The sequence below is a fragment of the Orcinus orca genome, chromosome 20, assembly GCF_937001465.1.
Source record: "Orcinus orca chromosome 20, mOrcOrc1.1, whole genome shotgun sequence".
In the NCBI taxonomy this organism is placed as follows: Eukaryota; Metazoa; Chordata; class Mammalia; order Artiodactyla; family Delphinidae; genus Orcinus; species Orcinus orca.
This window is the reverse complement of record NC_064578.1, coordinates 21,951,245-21,969,453: the sequence shown is the minus strand read 5'-3', so window position 1 is coordinate 21,969,453 and position 18,209 is coordinate 21,951,245. Positions and strand designations below refer to the sequence as shown.

At 36.6% G+C, this 18,209-nt stretch overlaps 1 pseudogene; it reads right to left on the bottom strand.

The window, feature by feature from the left end:
* Positions 1 to 9,476: 9,476 nt before the first annotated feature.
* LOC101282101 (eukaryotic translation initiation factor 4 gamma 2-like) lies at positions 9,477 to 12,285 on the bottom strand (annotated as a pseudogene).
* Positions 12,286 to 18,209: the final 5,924 nt, after the last annotated feature.

Below are 18,209 nucleotides of genomic sequence, written 5' to 3'. Positions count from 1 at the left end.
ATTTGGGCACATTAATTTGAGTAACTATCAGTAATCTATGGAGCATGATAGTGTTATTATGATTCCTTTCAAGAAAATGAAATATGACACTAATAAGAATAATGATGTTCTAACTAACATTTGCATCATATGATAGCTTACAAAGCATTTTCACATGTTGAACTCCGTAATAATACCTAACGTGTTTTGAGTACTCACTGTCTGCCAGGCATAAAGCTAATTTTTGGGAGATTACTGCCTTTAATTTTACATCAATACCATAAAGTTGGCATTCTTATCATCATTCCAATTTAACTGATGGGAAAGATGTATCTCAAGTCATCTCAAAGATGACTTGCCAAAGGTTACACAGTGGGTGATGTAGGTTTGGTTTTTATTTTAATTTTTTAATTTAAATATACAAGTTGATATACAATATTATATGTTACATGTGTACAATATAGTGAGTCACAATTTTTAAAGGTTATACTCCATTTATAGATATTATACAATATTTTCTATATTCCCTGTGTTGTGCAGTATATCCCTGTAGCTTATTATATACCTAATAGTTTATATCTTTCTACCCTACCCCATATTGCCCCTCACTCTTCCCTCTCCCCACTGGTAACCACTACTTTGTTCTCTGTATTGGTGAGTTTCCTTGTTCTGTTATATTCACTAGTTTGTTGTATTTTATTAAGATTCCACATATCAGTGATATCATACAGTATTTGTCTTTCTCTGACTTGTTTCACTTAGCATAATGCCCTGCAAGTCCATTCATGTGGTGCTAATGGCAAAATTTCTATCTTTTTTAAGTTGAGTGGTATTCCATTGTGAGATATATATATATATATATATATATATATATATATATATATATATATATATATATGTATGTATCTCAATCACATCTTCTTTATCTATTCATCTGTTGATGGACACTTAGGTTGCTTCCATATCTTGGGAATTGTAAATAATGTTGCTATGAACACCAGGGTGCATGGAACTTTTCAAATTAGTGTTCTTGTTTTTTTCAGATATATACCAAGGAGTGGAATTGCTGTTTTTTTCATATATATATATATCAAAGAGTTCTATTTTTAGTTCTTTGAGAACCCGCCATACTGTTTTTAACAGTGGCTGCACCAATTTACAGTCTAATCAACAGTGTATGAGGATTCCCTTTTCTCCACATTCTCGCCAACATTTGTTATTTGTGTTCTTTTTGATGCTAGCCATCATGACAGGTGTGAGGTGATATCTCATTGTGGTTCTGATTTGCATTTCCCTGATGATGTTGAACATCTCTTCATATGCCTGTTAGCCATCTGCATTTCCTTTTTGGAAAAATGTCTATTCAGTTCTGCCCATTTTTTAATTGGGTTGTTTGTTGTTTTTTGATTTTGAGTTGTGTGATCTGTTTATATATGTTGGATATTAACCCCTGATCAGTCATATCATTTGCAAATATTTTCTCCAATTTAGTAGGTTTTCTTTTCATTTTGTCAATGGTTTCCTTTGCTGTGCAAAAGTTTTTACGTTTAATTAGGTCCCATTTGTTTATTTTTGCTTTTATTTCCTTTGTTTTAGGAAATGGATCCAAAAAAATACTGCTATGATTTAGCAATGTCAATATGTCAAAGAGTGTTCCACCTGTCTTCCTCTAGGATTTTTATGGTATCTGGTCTTACATTACTTTACTTTATATCTTTACTTTATCTTAAATCCATTTTGAGTTTATTTTTGTATATCTTTACTTTATCTTTATCTTTACTTTATATCTTTACTTACTTTACTTTATCTTAAATATATCTTTACTTTATCTTAAATCCATTTATACTTTACTTTATCTTAAATCCATTTTGAGTTTATTTTTGTATATGGTGTTAGAGGATGTTCTAATTTCAGTCTTTTACATGTAGCCATCCCGTTTTCCCGGCATCATTTATTGAAGAGACTGTCTTTTCTCTATTGTATATTCTTCCCTCATCTGTCCATAGATTAATTGACCATAAGTGTGTGGGTATATTTCTGGGCTCTCTATTCTGTTCCAGTGAATTATGTGTCTGTTTTTGTGCCAGTACCAAACTGTTTTGATTACTGTAGCTTTATAGTATAGTCTGAAGCCAGGGACTGTTATTCCTCCAGCTCCGTTCTTCTTTCTCAAGATTGTCTTGGCTATTCAGGGTCTTTTGTTTTTCCATACAAATTTTAAACAAAGGTAGTTTATTTCTACTTTTAAATACTATGGTATACAGCCTCCCTTAAAATAATATTGCCATTAAAGTTTGTCCAGGAAATAAATATTTAATCCATGTCTATTACCTTTTGAATTTTAAGCCATGTTTTTTAAAATAGTATTTTATGTTTATAAAACAATGCAAAATAAGTAACATTATCCTCATTGTGCAGATGATAAAACTAAGGCAATGCTAGGGTGACTCATAGTTAAAACTGCATAGTTGGCACTCAAATTCCTGTTGTTTGACCCTGAACCCTAGAATCTTTCCACTGTGGCTTACTGAAGAGCACAAATGGGCTTCAAATGTGCCAAAAGAAGAATGAAGGTTTTAGATATAGAAGAATCTTCAAAATGGGAAAATACATCTGGAAAACAAAGGTTCTTATGGGAATACCTCAATCCAAGGAGAAAAAGACTTGACTTCATCATCTCTGTAGTAAAGTTTTAGCAACCGCACACCATATAGGTTAGAAAGGAAAAGGTTTTGTTGTTGTTTTTAAAGTTGTTAAAGCACAGTCATATAGTGAATTAAATTCAATCCATTGAATGGCACAAATACAACTATCAAATACTAAGAGAGAAGAGTTTGTTGGTGATTCACAGTCTCTCAGATTTGTTACCAGCTTTGACCTTGTACTTTTAAGATACACAGACTAATCTTAATACAATGAGTTAGGACTATTTTAGAGTTAAAGAAGATCCCTCTCTATGTAAGACAGTCACCAAAATTCACCAATCTCCTTCCATTTTGTTTCAACTGTTTCATATTTTACTCTCACTTTAATGGCTTCAACCCTGTTCTTTCTGATGTGAAATAGCTTCCTAAATTTTGATTTGAGGTGGCTTCTAAGAACGTTGGTGACACACTCTCTGGGTCTTGCATTCCTGGCTTCTTTGGTTAGAGCAGTAGACCTAAGTGGAATTGACCAAATACTTCAGGCTCTTAGCAGTCTAGGCAAATGTTGGATTGAATTTTCCTATTCTCTTTGAAATTGGGTGTGGGAATGTGACTTGTTTTTTTTTCTAAGAAATGAGAGATGAAGTGATATGTCACTCCTGGATGAAAATTTAAAGAGGGAGGCCACAATTCATCAGATTGCCTTTGTACCGCTGTGGTTAATGTAGAAGTACACTTAGATAAAATGTCTTTCAGCCTGGATCCCTGAATTGCCACAATGAATAGGACCCTTATTTTAATCCCCACAACTAAAGCTAATAACTGAGATTTGAGGGGTTCTTTGTTACTTGGGCATACCTAAACATATATTACTGTTACAGGGAGATTAACTGACCTTAATAATGGCATTTCAAACAAAACTTTCTGGTCTCTATCTGTTCCTGTCCATCCCAATCCTTAATGTGTATAGATTCTTAATTCATGGATATACATAAGCATTAATTGCCACAAATGCTAAAACCATCCAAGTTAAACACTTATTTTTTCAACAATTATTTTTATGCCCAGAGTCATTTCTACTGTTTCAATAATTTTACCCTTTTCAAACACCCACTTGTTACCCTTTTACTTTTATGACAAAGGAGAGTGTGCATGAGGATATTATGCCTCATAAAACTGCATATTATAACAATGTCTATGGAGAAATATATTTTCCTGAGATTGGAGGTTATCATTTGTGGAGTTATCATTTGTGGAGTTCAAGCGTAGCACCAAAATCAACCTTTTTAGATTCACTTAACATAAATGCAACTTTTCTCTTTCTAAAACCAAAGGCTGGAAACTACCTACACAAATCTTCATAATGTATCTTTGATATCAACTAGCATTTAAAAAACATTCTGATGCGTTAAGTATAAAGGAATCAGAGATATGCTGATTGAATTTTCCATTGAAGTTGAACATTTTAAAGAAAAAGACAAGAAAGAAAAGAAGTTGGGGGATGCATGTTGTTCTTTGCTTCACACAGAACATTTGAAAATCTGCCTGACCTCTTGTTTTTATTTATTTAAATTAACAGCAGCAGCATTCACTGCCATCTGGTCCACAGGCACAGTGAGCTAATTTAAAAAAAAAAAACAAAAAAAGGAACTTCAAACTATCATTTAAACCTTTTAAAATAATTCAGCCAATACAAGGGTTGAAAAAGCATCACTTGGATTGGCAAACCAGAGGAACTAGGTCCCAGAGGGCAGTAAATCTGGATTTAGCCAGAGCTAAATGTGTGTTGAGAAAATTTTGATGGAGACTTCCCCAGGAGTAACTGTACATTCCCAAGGAAGAACTTGGAATGAAAACTGGGCTGCACCCAATGCTAAATGCAACTATTTGGAAGACTTTCCACCCTTTTATCTCCCCAGCTCAGATTATAAACTTTGTTAGCAGTTTCAGTTGGTGTTTTTGTCTCTACATAGTACTCCAATTTGAAATCTTATTCCACATTGGGAATACATCCCGTCAAAGCAACAGCATCCTATATTCATTTTGCATTCTATAGGTCATTGAGTTTTTCATTTAGTTTGAAATGTCTTGAAGCCCTCATCAAAGGTGATGCTAAAAGAACAATTTTTTTTTTTTTTTTTTTGCGGTACGCGGGCCTCTCACTGTTGTGGCCTCTCCCGTTGCGGAGCACAGGCTCCGGACGCGCAGGGTCAGCGGCCATGGCTCACGGGCCCAGCTGATCCGTGGCACGTGGGATCTTCCCGGACCGGGGCACGAACCCGTGTCCCCTGCATTGGCAGGCGGACTCTCAACCACTGCGCCACCAGGGAAGTCCAAGAACAATTTTAATAAGTCATCTAGTGCTTCTCTCAGCCCACACATATTTTTGGCAGAACAGGAATATTGCTTTCTGCCATCTGTGCAGAATAGAATTTGGATTTTTGTTCAGGGTCATTTAGAATGTGCTTAAGACCCAACGTGTAGCTAGGCTTTGATTCTTGCTCTAAACTTTTGATATGTGTTGTTTAGAATTTAAAGTGGTTTCACTAAAATCTTCTCTTTCTTTTCTGTAGCTGACATATTGTACTAATAAAGTTTAAAATAAATTCTTTTCAGTAGTAGTTGGCTGTTTTGTTTTTATGGCGATCTAATCTAACATCATTTCATTCAGTTTGTTTTGAAGATACACTCTGGGAGAGGAATAATTTAAGAATACACGACAGTCGTTGTATATACCAAGGTATAAACACAAAATCTGACTGAGGAATGTCTATGCACCAAGCAAATTTCTCAGTAATCTTTGTACTTGATATTTTCATTCCCATTCTGACAGATGAAGAAACTGAGGCTCAATAATGATACACAACTAGTAAGAAGTAGAATTAGGCTGTTAACTTAGGTTTGTGTTGTGCCAAAGCTTATGTTCTACTTAAAGAAACATGCTCCAATAATATTCACTTCTTTTCAATAAAGATGCATAAGTTCCTATTATTTGCTGAGGACTACACTGAGTTCCTTGGGAAGAAAGAAACTGAAACAGGAGGTCTCATTCTTTCAGAATTTTTAAATATAAATGAACAAGGTAGAACACATAGGAAGTAACCTCTATATTACTGCAAGGATGTTCTTTCTCAAACACAAAGCTACTTACATACCATTTTGTTGAAAAATGTCTTTAGTGTCTTTCTGTCTACAGGATAAAGCCTAAATTATTTAACATGACATTAACTGAACCTCTGCCTATTTCTCCAACTTAATTTCCAATATGCTAATGTCCTTATAGCCTACATTCCAGCTACCCCAAACTACTTGTGCTTTCTGGAATGTGACTTTTTGTCACTATCCTAAAATTTTGCTGTTCCGATTTTTCTATCTGGGATTTCTTTCCATCATTTTAAAGGCAAGTTTTTGTCAAGAATCATCTGAAACAATACCTCTTTCATGGATTATGCTTTTTATCACCTGTAAACCACATCCATGCTTCTTCAACATAGCTATGGCAGCTACAGCTTATGTTTACATACTTTCTTCCTGGGTAGACTGAATTTTACAGTCTCAGGGCCATGTTCAGGGTATGTGGTAGAATTACAGCCATTAAATATTCTTTTAATAAGCAAAAAACTGAGAACAGGAGAGAGAGGGTGGGTGAAAGGACCATCCAAATCTCTTGTAGGAGAGCAATAGGAAGCCCCGCAATAAATCTTATGAAAATTCAAAGCAAATAAATTCTATCATCATAAAGATTAGCTAGTTAATCTTTAACTAGGCTTCCATTAAAATAGTAGACACATATCAATAAAAATGACACAGGTCACTTTAGCTACCATGTACTCAGAGAGGGGGGTTCCAACAGAAATTTTTTTTAAAATACAACAAACACACTTTAGTTACTGTGAATGAGAGAGAAAAGTACAGCTGTCCACACTGACATCTCAACTCTGGCCTAGATGATGGTCTTACACAGACAGACACACACATGATGAGAGTCTCATACAGACACACACACATGCATGCACACACCATGTGCACACACTCTCTTTTAAAATAGATTTTGGTGCTTATAAATACAAGATGACCAATATTATACATGTTACAAAAAATTTTGATTGTATTTCTTTGGTGTTTCCTTTTCTCTTTTTATTTATTCAGTTAGTTATGGCAGTAACTGTAACAGTCATTTAGTATCACTTCTGCTTCAGTAAATTACCTTGCTTTATCCCGGGGGCGGGGGGAATACAACTAAAACTCAAAGAAGAATGTAATAAGCCCTAGAACAATATATACATTGCACTGAGATAGGATTAGCTCCTTCAGAAAGTGGTAGGGTTTAGCACAAGAGGTATGAGAGTGGACGCCCAGGTATCTTCTTAATGGGAGATTGCCACTAGGAAAAAAAAAAAAAAGAAAAACAGGAAAAAAGAGAACATGGTTAACCACAGAGGAAGGGTAGTAAAAAGAAGAGAGAGGGTAGGGTAACCAGTAAGAAAGCAAACTATATTATTTTCCCAGTGCCACATCCTGGGCCAAAAATCTTGCTCATTCAGGGAATTGGCAGAGATGAATCATTTTTCTCATTTTCAGTTTTTGGTACATTCTTTCTGAGCAGCTCATTTGAAGAATGTAAACTCCAGGAACATGGATCTGTGTATCCCAGAGCTTTCAGAGTGATGAGAACCCTGGCTGTTGGTTGAATGAAGAAGCAAGAATACCCTAGTGTCTGACACCAAAGTCCTAGGTGTGTGCCCTTAACCTGCCTCTATCTCCAGCCTCAGCTTTTGCCACATCATAGTTAACCTACTGCAGCCTCACAGGTCTGCTTCTCACCAATGAGTCCTCCAAGCTTCTGGCATTTGTTTTGGTCTGAAACCCTATGTCATCCTGCCCAATAGATACATAGTATGAACCACAAAGCAAGTCTGATGTGTAATTACAAATTTTCTAGTAGCCACACTAAAAATGTAAATTAGACAGGTGAAGTTAATTTTGATAGTAATTTTTTATTTAACCCAATATATATAAAACATTAACATTTGAGAAATAGTCTATATAAAAATGGAGGTATGAACAAGGTATTTTATTTTCTTTTATTTTTATAATAACATGTAGAAGTTTTTGTGTATACTGGACTTACAGCACACCTAAATTTACACTAGCCGTTTTTCATGTCCTTCATTGGACAGTGCAGTTCAAACCCTTGCTGTCTTCACTCTCCTCCCTCCGCCTTTCCCTGGGAAGCTGTTCTAATCTGCTATTATGGCTTAGAGAAAAGCTTCCCTTTCTGGAGATCAGATTTTACCTCTATATCATATACTCTCTTATAAAATTCTTCATTATAGAAATTCTATGCTAATGAGTAATAACTCTTGGTGCTATCAGTTTAAAATCTGTATTCCTCACTAGACTGAAGGCTCCAGGAACACTTCTTTCATATTAATCCTTATATCCCCTGTGCTTACATAATATCCAACAAGAGGAGACATTTAATTAATACCTATTGAATAATCATTATTTAGTGCCTCTGACCCTTTATTTCCTCATCTATATAACAGGGATAAAAACGCCTATCTCACAGAGTGACTATAAGAATTAAACAACTTCATACATTCATGCATGTTTGTGTGTGTGTGTGTGTGTGTGTGTGTGTGTGTACTTAGAACAATGGCTACTACATCATAAGTTCTATATAGGGTCTGGCTTTTGGTAACAGTCATAGCAGTACGACTAAATCTAATTTTGTGAGGATTAAGGCAGACAGATTGAGGAGGGTGTCTGGCATATGATAGTGCTACTTTTAAAAATTTTGTTATGCTCAGTCTATTATTTCATATAAATGTCATAGCATATGCTCTAGTAATTAAACCTCTTAGTATTAATTTGTAGTCCCAACCTTGGATTGCAATATTCTTAAGAGGTCCAGGAAAATAAAGAGTATTCTTCATTTAACAGCAGGCTGCACATATAATTACTAGAAGAAATGCAGAATTAAGCTTTAATTAAGGCCCACATGAGACTGCTTGGTGAATGTGTCTAGGTGGTAATATTGCTCATCTGTAAACCATAACTTCTAGAGTTTAGTATTTCCCTTTCCATCAATGTTTTTTTTTTTCAAGTATCACAATGTTTATTGATAGATACAAGTATATAAAATCAGGGCATGAACATGACTTGATAAATTAAGTAGACTTAATTTCAATACTATAATACAAGGGACCAATTCAAATTCTCACCATTAGTTTCACACTCACAAAGACCACTTCAAGGGCACTTACAATCTCTCAAAATGTATCAGTTTTGTGCAAGTAAACCATGTTTCTTTTAAAAAGACTTGTGCACTTGCTCAGGCTCAAGGATATTAAAATCTAGCACATAAAACCCATTACTAGAGGTAGAAATACTGGCAATATACTATTACGGCAGCAATCATCAATTACAGTTAAGAGTTTTTCTGTAACAACCAAATGGATAAGTAAATATTGCAACAACCCAAGTATTACTAAGCAAAGTGCATTTCTACAGTATTCAGTGTTGCTATTCAGTTTTCTAACTTAAAACAATCTATGATAACTGGCAGCAAAGAAGGTCCCTGCAATAGACTGCCTCTGCTTGAGAACTTATGATGTAATTATTGCATGCTGCTAATATACTATCTAAACATTAAAGATACTCCTAAAATATTTGATGGTAGACTATGATTAAGACATTACACTGCAAAAAAACTTATGCAGAAGGAAATCCTAACTGACACGCTTCTGCTTTAAATATTGTGCAAACATTACAGCAGAATGAACTTTCACAGTGGTTAGGTCAAATGCAGTTACGTCATAGTAATGGTATGTTTTGCACAATTTAAGGCTTTGGTTGATTCTTTTAGTCAGCTTCTTCCTCTGATTCTTCTTCTTCAGCAGTTTCTAGCCAGGTTAGTCACTGATTCACCTGGAACAAAGCCTTGCCGTTCCCTGGGAACTCTTGGGTTATATCTTCTTTCCAAGCCAAGAAACCTTCTTCAATAATTTCCATGTCATAGAAGTGAACAAAAAAGCAAAGTAACATGCCTTTTGGGAAGTTGCTATTGTAGCAGTGCACCTGAAGAGCACAGAGGGCACTGACTTGTAGATCAATGTGATCATGAAGGAATTTCTGCATTACTGGCTTGAAGGAAAGAAGCAGTTGTTTTTCCTGCTCTGTTTTTTGGAAGGAGCAGAGGAAGAATCTCTTTCATCACTGGTGGGTTTACTTCACTAGAAAGGTACTGTAAGAAGCTAGTCACTAAGATGTTCACAAATCCTTTACCTACATGAAGTTTGGGAGAGATGTTATCTTTAATCCACTTATATATGGTTTGAGGAGATGATCCAACTTTATTTGCTTTAACAGTGCCTTCTCCAATTTGAGGAGTGGGAATAAGAAACTCAGTCCGTTTCCTCCCAAGATCTCCAACATGTGGTCCTTATTCTGATCAATTTCTGGGAGCATTTTCTGCATATTAACCTTGCTTTGTTGGAAAAGCTCTGTTAACCACTCTCAATCTTATAATTTAGCTAATTGCTGAAGACAAACTAAGAAGAGAGGAAAATGGGTGCCACTTTCCAGTGGTTGAGCTAGTTCTGAAATGCTCACCAGCTCCCAAATGATAGCATGGGCTTCAAACTGTGCTAAATATGATTTCACCAAGGGGATATCAATCTCCAGTTTGGGGCACTGGTCCAATGCACTCAGGAAAGACTGCATGAAGTTGTCACTTGTGGCCATCCCTTCCTGTTTGAGTAAACTGATCAAAGAACTTGCTTTTTCTTTATCTTCATCGCTTCTGTCTAGTGACAGGATGATTACTTTGCTTAATATCTCAGGGAGAAAGTGTTTAGAAGCCCTCATCTCTCTTACACCATTGACAGCTTCGTTTGCATTTCCACTATTCAGATACTTGGTTACAACAGTTTTGGTTAGTTTAAGCAGTTCTTCCTTTGGTGGTGGTGGCTTTTTACTGGTCTTGGCAGGCTTTTCCTGAATAAGTGGTGGATTAGTTTTGAGACCAGCTGAGGTGTCTGTCCCAGAGGTGGTGTTTGAGTGTGTGGTGGTTGTGCACTAGAAGGAATCATACTTATCTGGGGCTGAAGCTTTGGCACTTGATTTTTATTCATTAGGAAAGACTGAGCAGGCCTCAGGCTAATCTCATCTGCATTAAGCTGTCCTTTCTTAGAAAACTGAGGTGGCATATCCTTCAACTGTCCTTGCAGCTGGGATAAAACTCTCTGACTCTGGTTATGGTAGAGCTGGCTTAGCCCCTGGCTTTTCATAAACTTGCCTCCCATCTCCCCAAACTGTGATTGTGTGGGAGGTATGATGTGTCCCCCATGGCCACTGAAGAGTTGATTTGAACGATGACGCCCCATAGTGGGTGAAAATCTATCCTGGATAACTCCTGGACCAGTACCAATTCTGCTACCTGGCATTTGTCCAAACATATCAGCAAGTCCTCCAAGTGGGTCCCTATCCATTGTCATCCTGGGTGGCATGAACGGTTCCTCCAGAAAGAAGTCACTTCTCATCCCTTGAGCCATAGGAGCAGGAATAAACACTCCTAGATCTTTTACCGCATCTTGATGGATTTGATTGATCATCTTTGGTCCATTGTCAAGAAAAGCCTTGCGAGGAATCCAATGGTGTTCTTTCAACTCTATGGTATGCTGCAGCAGGAAACGAATCCTCACCAGCAATTCCTTACTTAACATCAAGGAGCACATTTGGGCAAAGTACTGATCCATTAAGGACTTGGCTCTTTCTTTGTCTAATCTAGGTCCCACTGTCCTCATTATCTGACAGAGGCACTCCAAATCCTCTTCCATATCTTTGAGTTGGAGTCTCTTCTTTTTTTCCAAAAGTGTTTTGGAAGGATAGATTCATAAATAAGATCAAGCTTTCCAAGTTCTCCAACGAATCTGATGTTCCCCAACATCTTGATCTTAGTAATGGCTCTCTGTTCCTCCTCCTCGGGGAGGAGGGGATTTTCACGCGTATCATAGATATCAACATTTCTGGTTCGGTTTTCAAATTCATCTTGTAATTTGGATATTCAGAGGCGTCTGAATGTTGTGCTTTGCTTCTGTCCTGGTTGACCCTCTGCTGCTGGGCCATCGAAGTTTGGTTCATCTTCTGCCAATCGCAGACATAGCTGAGCACACAGTGAGCTATACTTCGGGCTTTGTCCACAATCAGCAGTATGATCCCTTTAAGGATGAGTTTAGACTCTACACCCACAATGAGGAGCTCAAGGCAAAGCTTGTCAAACTTCTCAGGAGTAAGCTTACTTAGTATGCCTCTTACTTTCCTGAAGATTGTATCATGTCGTTCTCTTTCATTTGCATAGTTGTTTGCTACGTAGTTGTCACCTCGCCTAGTGTTTCCTGCAGGAATCCATTTCTGCGCGTTTTTGCTCTGGGGATTTCCCCAGGAACTCACTGTTGCCAGCAGTCTTGAGATAGTGCTGAGGTGCACCCCGGCTTCCTCCTCCGCCAGAAGAAGCACTGAAATGAGAAGTACTGCCTTCTGCAATCTCACTCTTCACTTTGGCAGCATGACAATGAAGAATCTTCGAAAGAATAATATTAATGGATGGGGTGGGAAGGGAAGGGGATGGGAGAAATGAAAAACCTTCACCGAGAACTCAGCATTTGCCACTGCAGCTGCCTCCTCAGGATCTGGTCATCGGGGACGGGGAAGAGAGGGGGAGGGGAACGGAAAAGAAAAAAGGCGGAGGGAAGGGGGAGGAAGGAGTCGCCCCTTCCAGCAATGTTATGTGATTTAAGAAGGCATTTGAGTTTCTGTAGTTTTATTTGTCTAATGAGAGGTAGGACTGGTGATTATTTCCTAAATTTGGGCCAGTCATGAAAATCTGTCCCCATAACTGATTCTTCTTTAGCCCCATCTGCAGAGACATACACTGTTAATCAGCTTATTGTACTTTCCTTTTCCTTTCATTGTCTTTACTCCTTCCATCTGAAGTGTAGTTGTAATAAAGTCAGTCGAGCCTCCTGCAGGCTAATGTGGACTGGGAAATAATGGGTTACACCTATAAGGCCTCTCTAGCTTGCAAATGATAAGAATCCGTAGTGACTATCCAGTCCATCCAACATTAAAATAGAAATCTAATAGTATAAAATGGTTGTAAAGATAACCCAATGTCCCAGGCAAGGATTTAAAACGCTTTAAGTAGAGTTGATTTACAATGTTGTGTTAGTTTCTGGTATATGGAAAAGTGATTCAGATATACATAAACACACACACATACATATATGATTCATATATATACACACACACATACATATTCATATATATTTTCTTTTTCATATTCTTTTCCATTATGGCTTATTACAGGATATTAAATATGGTTCCCTGTGCTATACATTAGAACCTTGTTTAAAAAGCCTTTTTTAAAAAGCAGATGTTAACCCTCAAGAGGGAGCCATCTACAACTCAGTATAAAGGACTTAGTTGCCACAATAACCCTTTGTTCTGGACAAAAGTCTGATATGTTCACTGATTTCTACAATCAAAAGATGACTACATGGTGAAATTAGGCTGATTTTCCTTACTGAGGCCCAATGGTCAGTAAGTGGCCAGAATGGCCAGTAGGGATATGGAGATCCTATGGGTCACAGGCAGGAGTGGAGGTACCACCAAATTGCAGCTCAGATTATCACCAAGAGAAAAGTTAATGGCTTTTAATCAAGAAAGCCAAGATAAGTGGGCTTTCAAAGAAAGGGAAGCAAGAAATTGGAGACCTGTGGAGGACATAAAACAAAGGGGAGTAGCTGGAGAAGGATTACTGTGCACATTTCATATTTAACACTCGATAATGCCTCTGCCTGTGGGTAAAAGCTAAATAAATTAGAAAATGTTAGTAGGATTTATCATGCATCATGCAAATAAAAAGGTTGGAATTCAGTCTGATGTGAGTTACTTTGAATTCTGAAACCACAATTTAATAGCTGCGTGCTCTTTGTCTGCTTACTTAAGCTTGATAAGCTTCCACAGTCTCTACTTCTAAAGTAACAGGGAAATGCCTATGGTACAGATTTCTTTTGGCTTTCTTTGAATTACTAAATGGCACAGAACAGATCTAAATAATGCTATTTCTCTTTTCTGTCCCCCTCTTTCTTTCATCTGAATGGCACTGTGTTTGTACAATTCTGTAGTTAGCATGATCAAACCTTCTTCAGATTTCACACTGCACACTTAGGAATACAAACCAAATTAAAGAGAAGAATGTGACAAAATTGCAATGGTGAGTGTGTGTGTGTGTGTGTGTGTGTGTGTGTGTGTGTGTCTTGTAAAAGTTGAAGGTATTGATTAAAAAGTCTCCATTTCTTAAATTATTTCTGGCTCAATTTTCTAGACTTTCAGGTACTTTTAAGATCTTTTTATTCTTAGGAATAAAACATTCATTTTTGCATACAAATAACTAGCTGGAGATAGAAGAATAGAGAAATATACTCAGTAGGAATTAGTAACTTTAAGATAGTAATGAGCATAACATAACTATCTTCATCACTTTCATATACACTGCCTTCTTACACACCCACAATAATCAGGTGAGATAGGTAATTACTAGTCATACTTCACAGACAGAGATTATAAGACTCATCTTAAGGCCACAGAGCAAAAAGTTGCAGGCTCTCTAAATCTCACCTTTTCATATAATATTGCTGCTGCCAAATGCAACAATATTTTCTTGTGTAAAAAGATCACATTTTAATTTCCCCTGATGTTACGAAAACACAAGTACTAGAGAGGAATGTGGTTGACATTAAAACCACTGAAAACAAACTAAGCACTCTTTTTACGGAATCTTTCCAATTTAGGAAAGCCCATAACTATAAACAAAGAAAGTACCATACAGAAGAGAATGAGGTAACAGTTACTATCTAGGAAATATTATCCAAAGTCTACGTGAATAGGCCTTCAGTCCCAGACATTTAAAGTCTACTAGTTGTGGGCCTAACAGCAGTATACCCAAATGATAGAGTATCCAGGACAGTATGATGATACCTGCTTTAAGAGAAGTCATTTCCAAATCACTGAACCTTGAACAATGAAAGGTGAGCACTACTGGCATACCTGTTAGACTGAACAAACCCAGAACACAGTATACATGGATCAGACCTTTGCTATCTATAAATATTACATAAGCATTCAGTATTGGACAGCTCTGGGCTTTCTGAGTATAGGCATTGTTCTTCAAGATAGGCATATGTAATACCATGTAGTATACAGAAAAAAAAATTAATTGGGAAAGGAAGACCTTAATCCCAGCTGATTAATTCTCTCTGAAAAGTTATCTATGGTCTCTGAACTGTCATTTACCTGAGATCAAAATCTCTGACCTGCCTACATCACAGAATACTTAGGAATTATCATAGAACTAAAATACCCCATATTGTGTAAAGAACAGACAGATTATAAGGAGGTGTTATTCTCAAAACAAATTTAAAACTTCCTGTTGTTTCAATCCATCTAGCTTATTATATGTGAAACTTCTTTTAAATACTAATTTTATTATATTTATTTTTTTAAATATGGAGCTCATGAATTACTTTTTTAATTAATATTTTTATAGAGCACGCTCTTATTAGTTATCTATTTTATACATATTATAATGTATGTATGCCAATTCCAATCTCCCCATTCATCCCACCACCACCAAGCCGCACCCCACTTTCCCCCATTTCTGTCCATACTTTTGTTCTCTACATCAGTGTCTCTATTTCTGCCTTGAAAACTGGATCATCTGTACCATTTTTCTAGATTCCACATATATGCATTAATATACGATATGTGTTTTTCTCTTTCTGACTTAGTTCACTCTGTAGGACAGTCTCTAGGTACATCCACGTCTCTGCAAATGACCAATTTCGTCCCTTTTATGGCTGAGTAATATTTCATTTTATATATGTAGCACATCTTCTTTATCCATTTGTCTTTTGATGGGCATTTAGGTTGCTTCCATGACCTGGTTATTGAAAATAGTGCTGCAATGAACATTGGGGTGCATGTGTCTTTTTGAATTATGGTTTTCTCTGTGTATATGCCCAGTCGTGGGATTGCTGGGTCATATGACAATTCTATTTTTAGTTTTTTAAAAACCCTCCATAATGTTCTCCAGAGTAGCTGTATCAATTTATATTCCCACCAACAGTGTAGGAGGGTTACCTTTTCTCCACACCCTCTCCAGCATTTGTGGTTTGTAGATTTTCTGATGATGCCCATTCTAACCGGGGTGAGGTGATACCTCATTGTAGTGTTCATTTGCATTTCTCTAATAATTAGTGTTGTTGAGCATCTTTTCATGTGCCTCTTGGCCATCTGTATGTCTTCTTTGGAGAAATGCCTATCTAGGTCTTCTGCCCATTTTTTGATTGGTTTGTTTGTTTTTTTAATATTGAGCTGCATTTGCTGTTTATATATTTTGGAGATTAATCCTTTGTCCGTTGATTCGTTTGCAAATATTTTCTCCCATTCTGAGGGTTGTCTTTTTTGCTTTGTTTATAGTCTCCTTTGCTGTGCAAAAGGTTTAGAGTTTCATTAGATCCCATTTGTTTATTTTTGTTGTTATTTCCATTACTCTAGGAGGTGGATAAAAAAGATATTGCTGTGATTTATGTCAAAGAGTATCCTTCCTAAGTGTTCCTCTAAGAGTTTGGTAGTACCTGGTCTTACATTTAGGTCTTCAATACATTTTGAGTTTATTTTTGTGTATGGTGTAAGGGAGTGTTCTAATTTCATTCTTTTACATGTAGCTGACCAGTTTCCCCAGCACCACTTACTGAAGAGACAGTCTTTTCTCCATTGTATATCCTTGCCTCCTTTGCCATAGATTAGTTGACCATAGGTACAAGGGTTTATCTCTGGGCTTTCTATCCTGTTCCGCTGATCTATATTTCTGTTTTTCTTCCAGTACAATATTGTCTTGATTACTGTAGCTTTGTACTAGAGTCTGAAGTCCGGGGATCTAATTCATCCAGCTCCATTTTTTTCCCTCAAGATTGCTTTGCTACTAGGGGTCTCTTGTGTCTCCATATAAACTTTAAGATTTTTTGTTCTAGTTCTGTAAGAACTGCCCCTGATAATTTCATAGGGATTGCATTGAATCTGTAGATTGCTTTGGGTAGTATAGCCATTTTCACAATATTAATTCATCCAATCCAAGAACATGGTATATCTCTCGATCTGTTTGTGTCATCTTTGATTTCTTTCATCAATGTCTTATAGTTTTCTGAGTATATGTCTTTTACCTCCTTAGGTAGGTTTATTCCTAGATATTTTACTCTTTTTGTTGCAATGGTGAATGGGAGTGTTTCCTTAATTTCTCTTTCAGATTATTCATCATTAGTATATAGGAATGCAAGAGATTTCTGTATATTAATTTTGTATCCTGCAACTTTACCAAATTCATTGATAAGCTCTAGTAGTTTTCTGGTGGCATCTTTAGGATTATCTATGTATAGTATCATGTCATCCGCAAACAGTGATGGTTTTACTTCTTCTTTTCCAACTTGTATTCCCTTTATTTCTTTTTCTTCTCTGACTGCTGTGGACATCCTTGTCTTGTTCCTAATCTTAGAGGAAACGCTTTCAGTTTGTCACCGTTGAGAATGATGCTTGCTGTGGGTTTGTCATATATAGTCTTTATTAGGTTGTGGTAGGTTTCCTCTAGGCCCACTTTCTGGAGAGTTTTTATCATAAATGGGTGCTGAATTTTCTCAAAAGCTTTTTCTGAATCTATTGAGATTATCATATGGTTTTTATCCTTCAATTTGTTAATATGTTGTATCACATTGATTAGTTTGCATATATTGAAGAATCCTTGCATCCCTGGGATAAATCCCACTTAACCATGGTGTATGATCCTTTTAATGTGTTGCTGGATTCTGTTTGCTAGTATGTTGTTGAGGATTCTTGCATCTATAGTCATCAGTGATATTGGTCTGTAATTTTCTTTTTCTGTAGTATGTTTGCCTGGTTTTGGTATCAGGGTGCTAGTGGCCTTGTAGAATGAGTTTGAGACTGTTCCTTCCCCTACAATTTTTTGGAAGAGTTTGAGAAGGATGGGTGTTAGCTCTTCCCTAAATGTTTCATAGAATTCCCTGTGAAGCCATCTGGTCCTGGACTTTTGATTGTTGGAAGATTTTTAACCACAGTTTCAATTTCATTACTTGTGATTGGTCTGTTCATATTTTCTATTTCTTCCTGGTTCAGTCTTGGAAGGTTATACCTTTCTAAGCACTGTCCATTTCTTCCAGGTTGTCCACTTTATTGGCTAGAGTTGCTTGTAGTAGTCTCTTAGGATGCTTTGTATTTCTGTGGTGTCTGTTGTAACTTCTATTTTTTCATTTCTAATTTTATTTATTTGAGTGCTCTCCCTCTCTTTCTTGCGAGTCTGGCTAAAGTTTATCAATTTTGTTTATCTTCTCAAAGAACCATCTTTTAGTTTTATTGATCTTTGCTATTGCTTTTCTGTTTCTATTTCATTTATTTCTGCTCTGATCTTTATGATTTCTTTCCTTCTACTAACTTTTGGTTTTGTTTGTT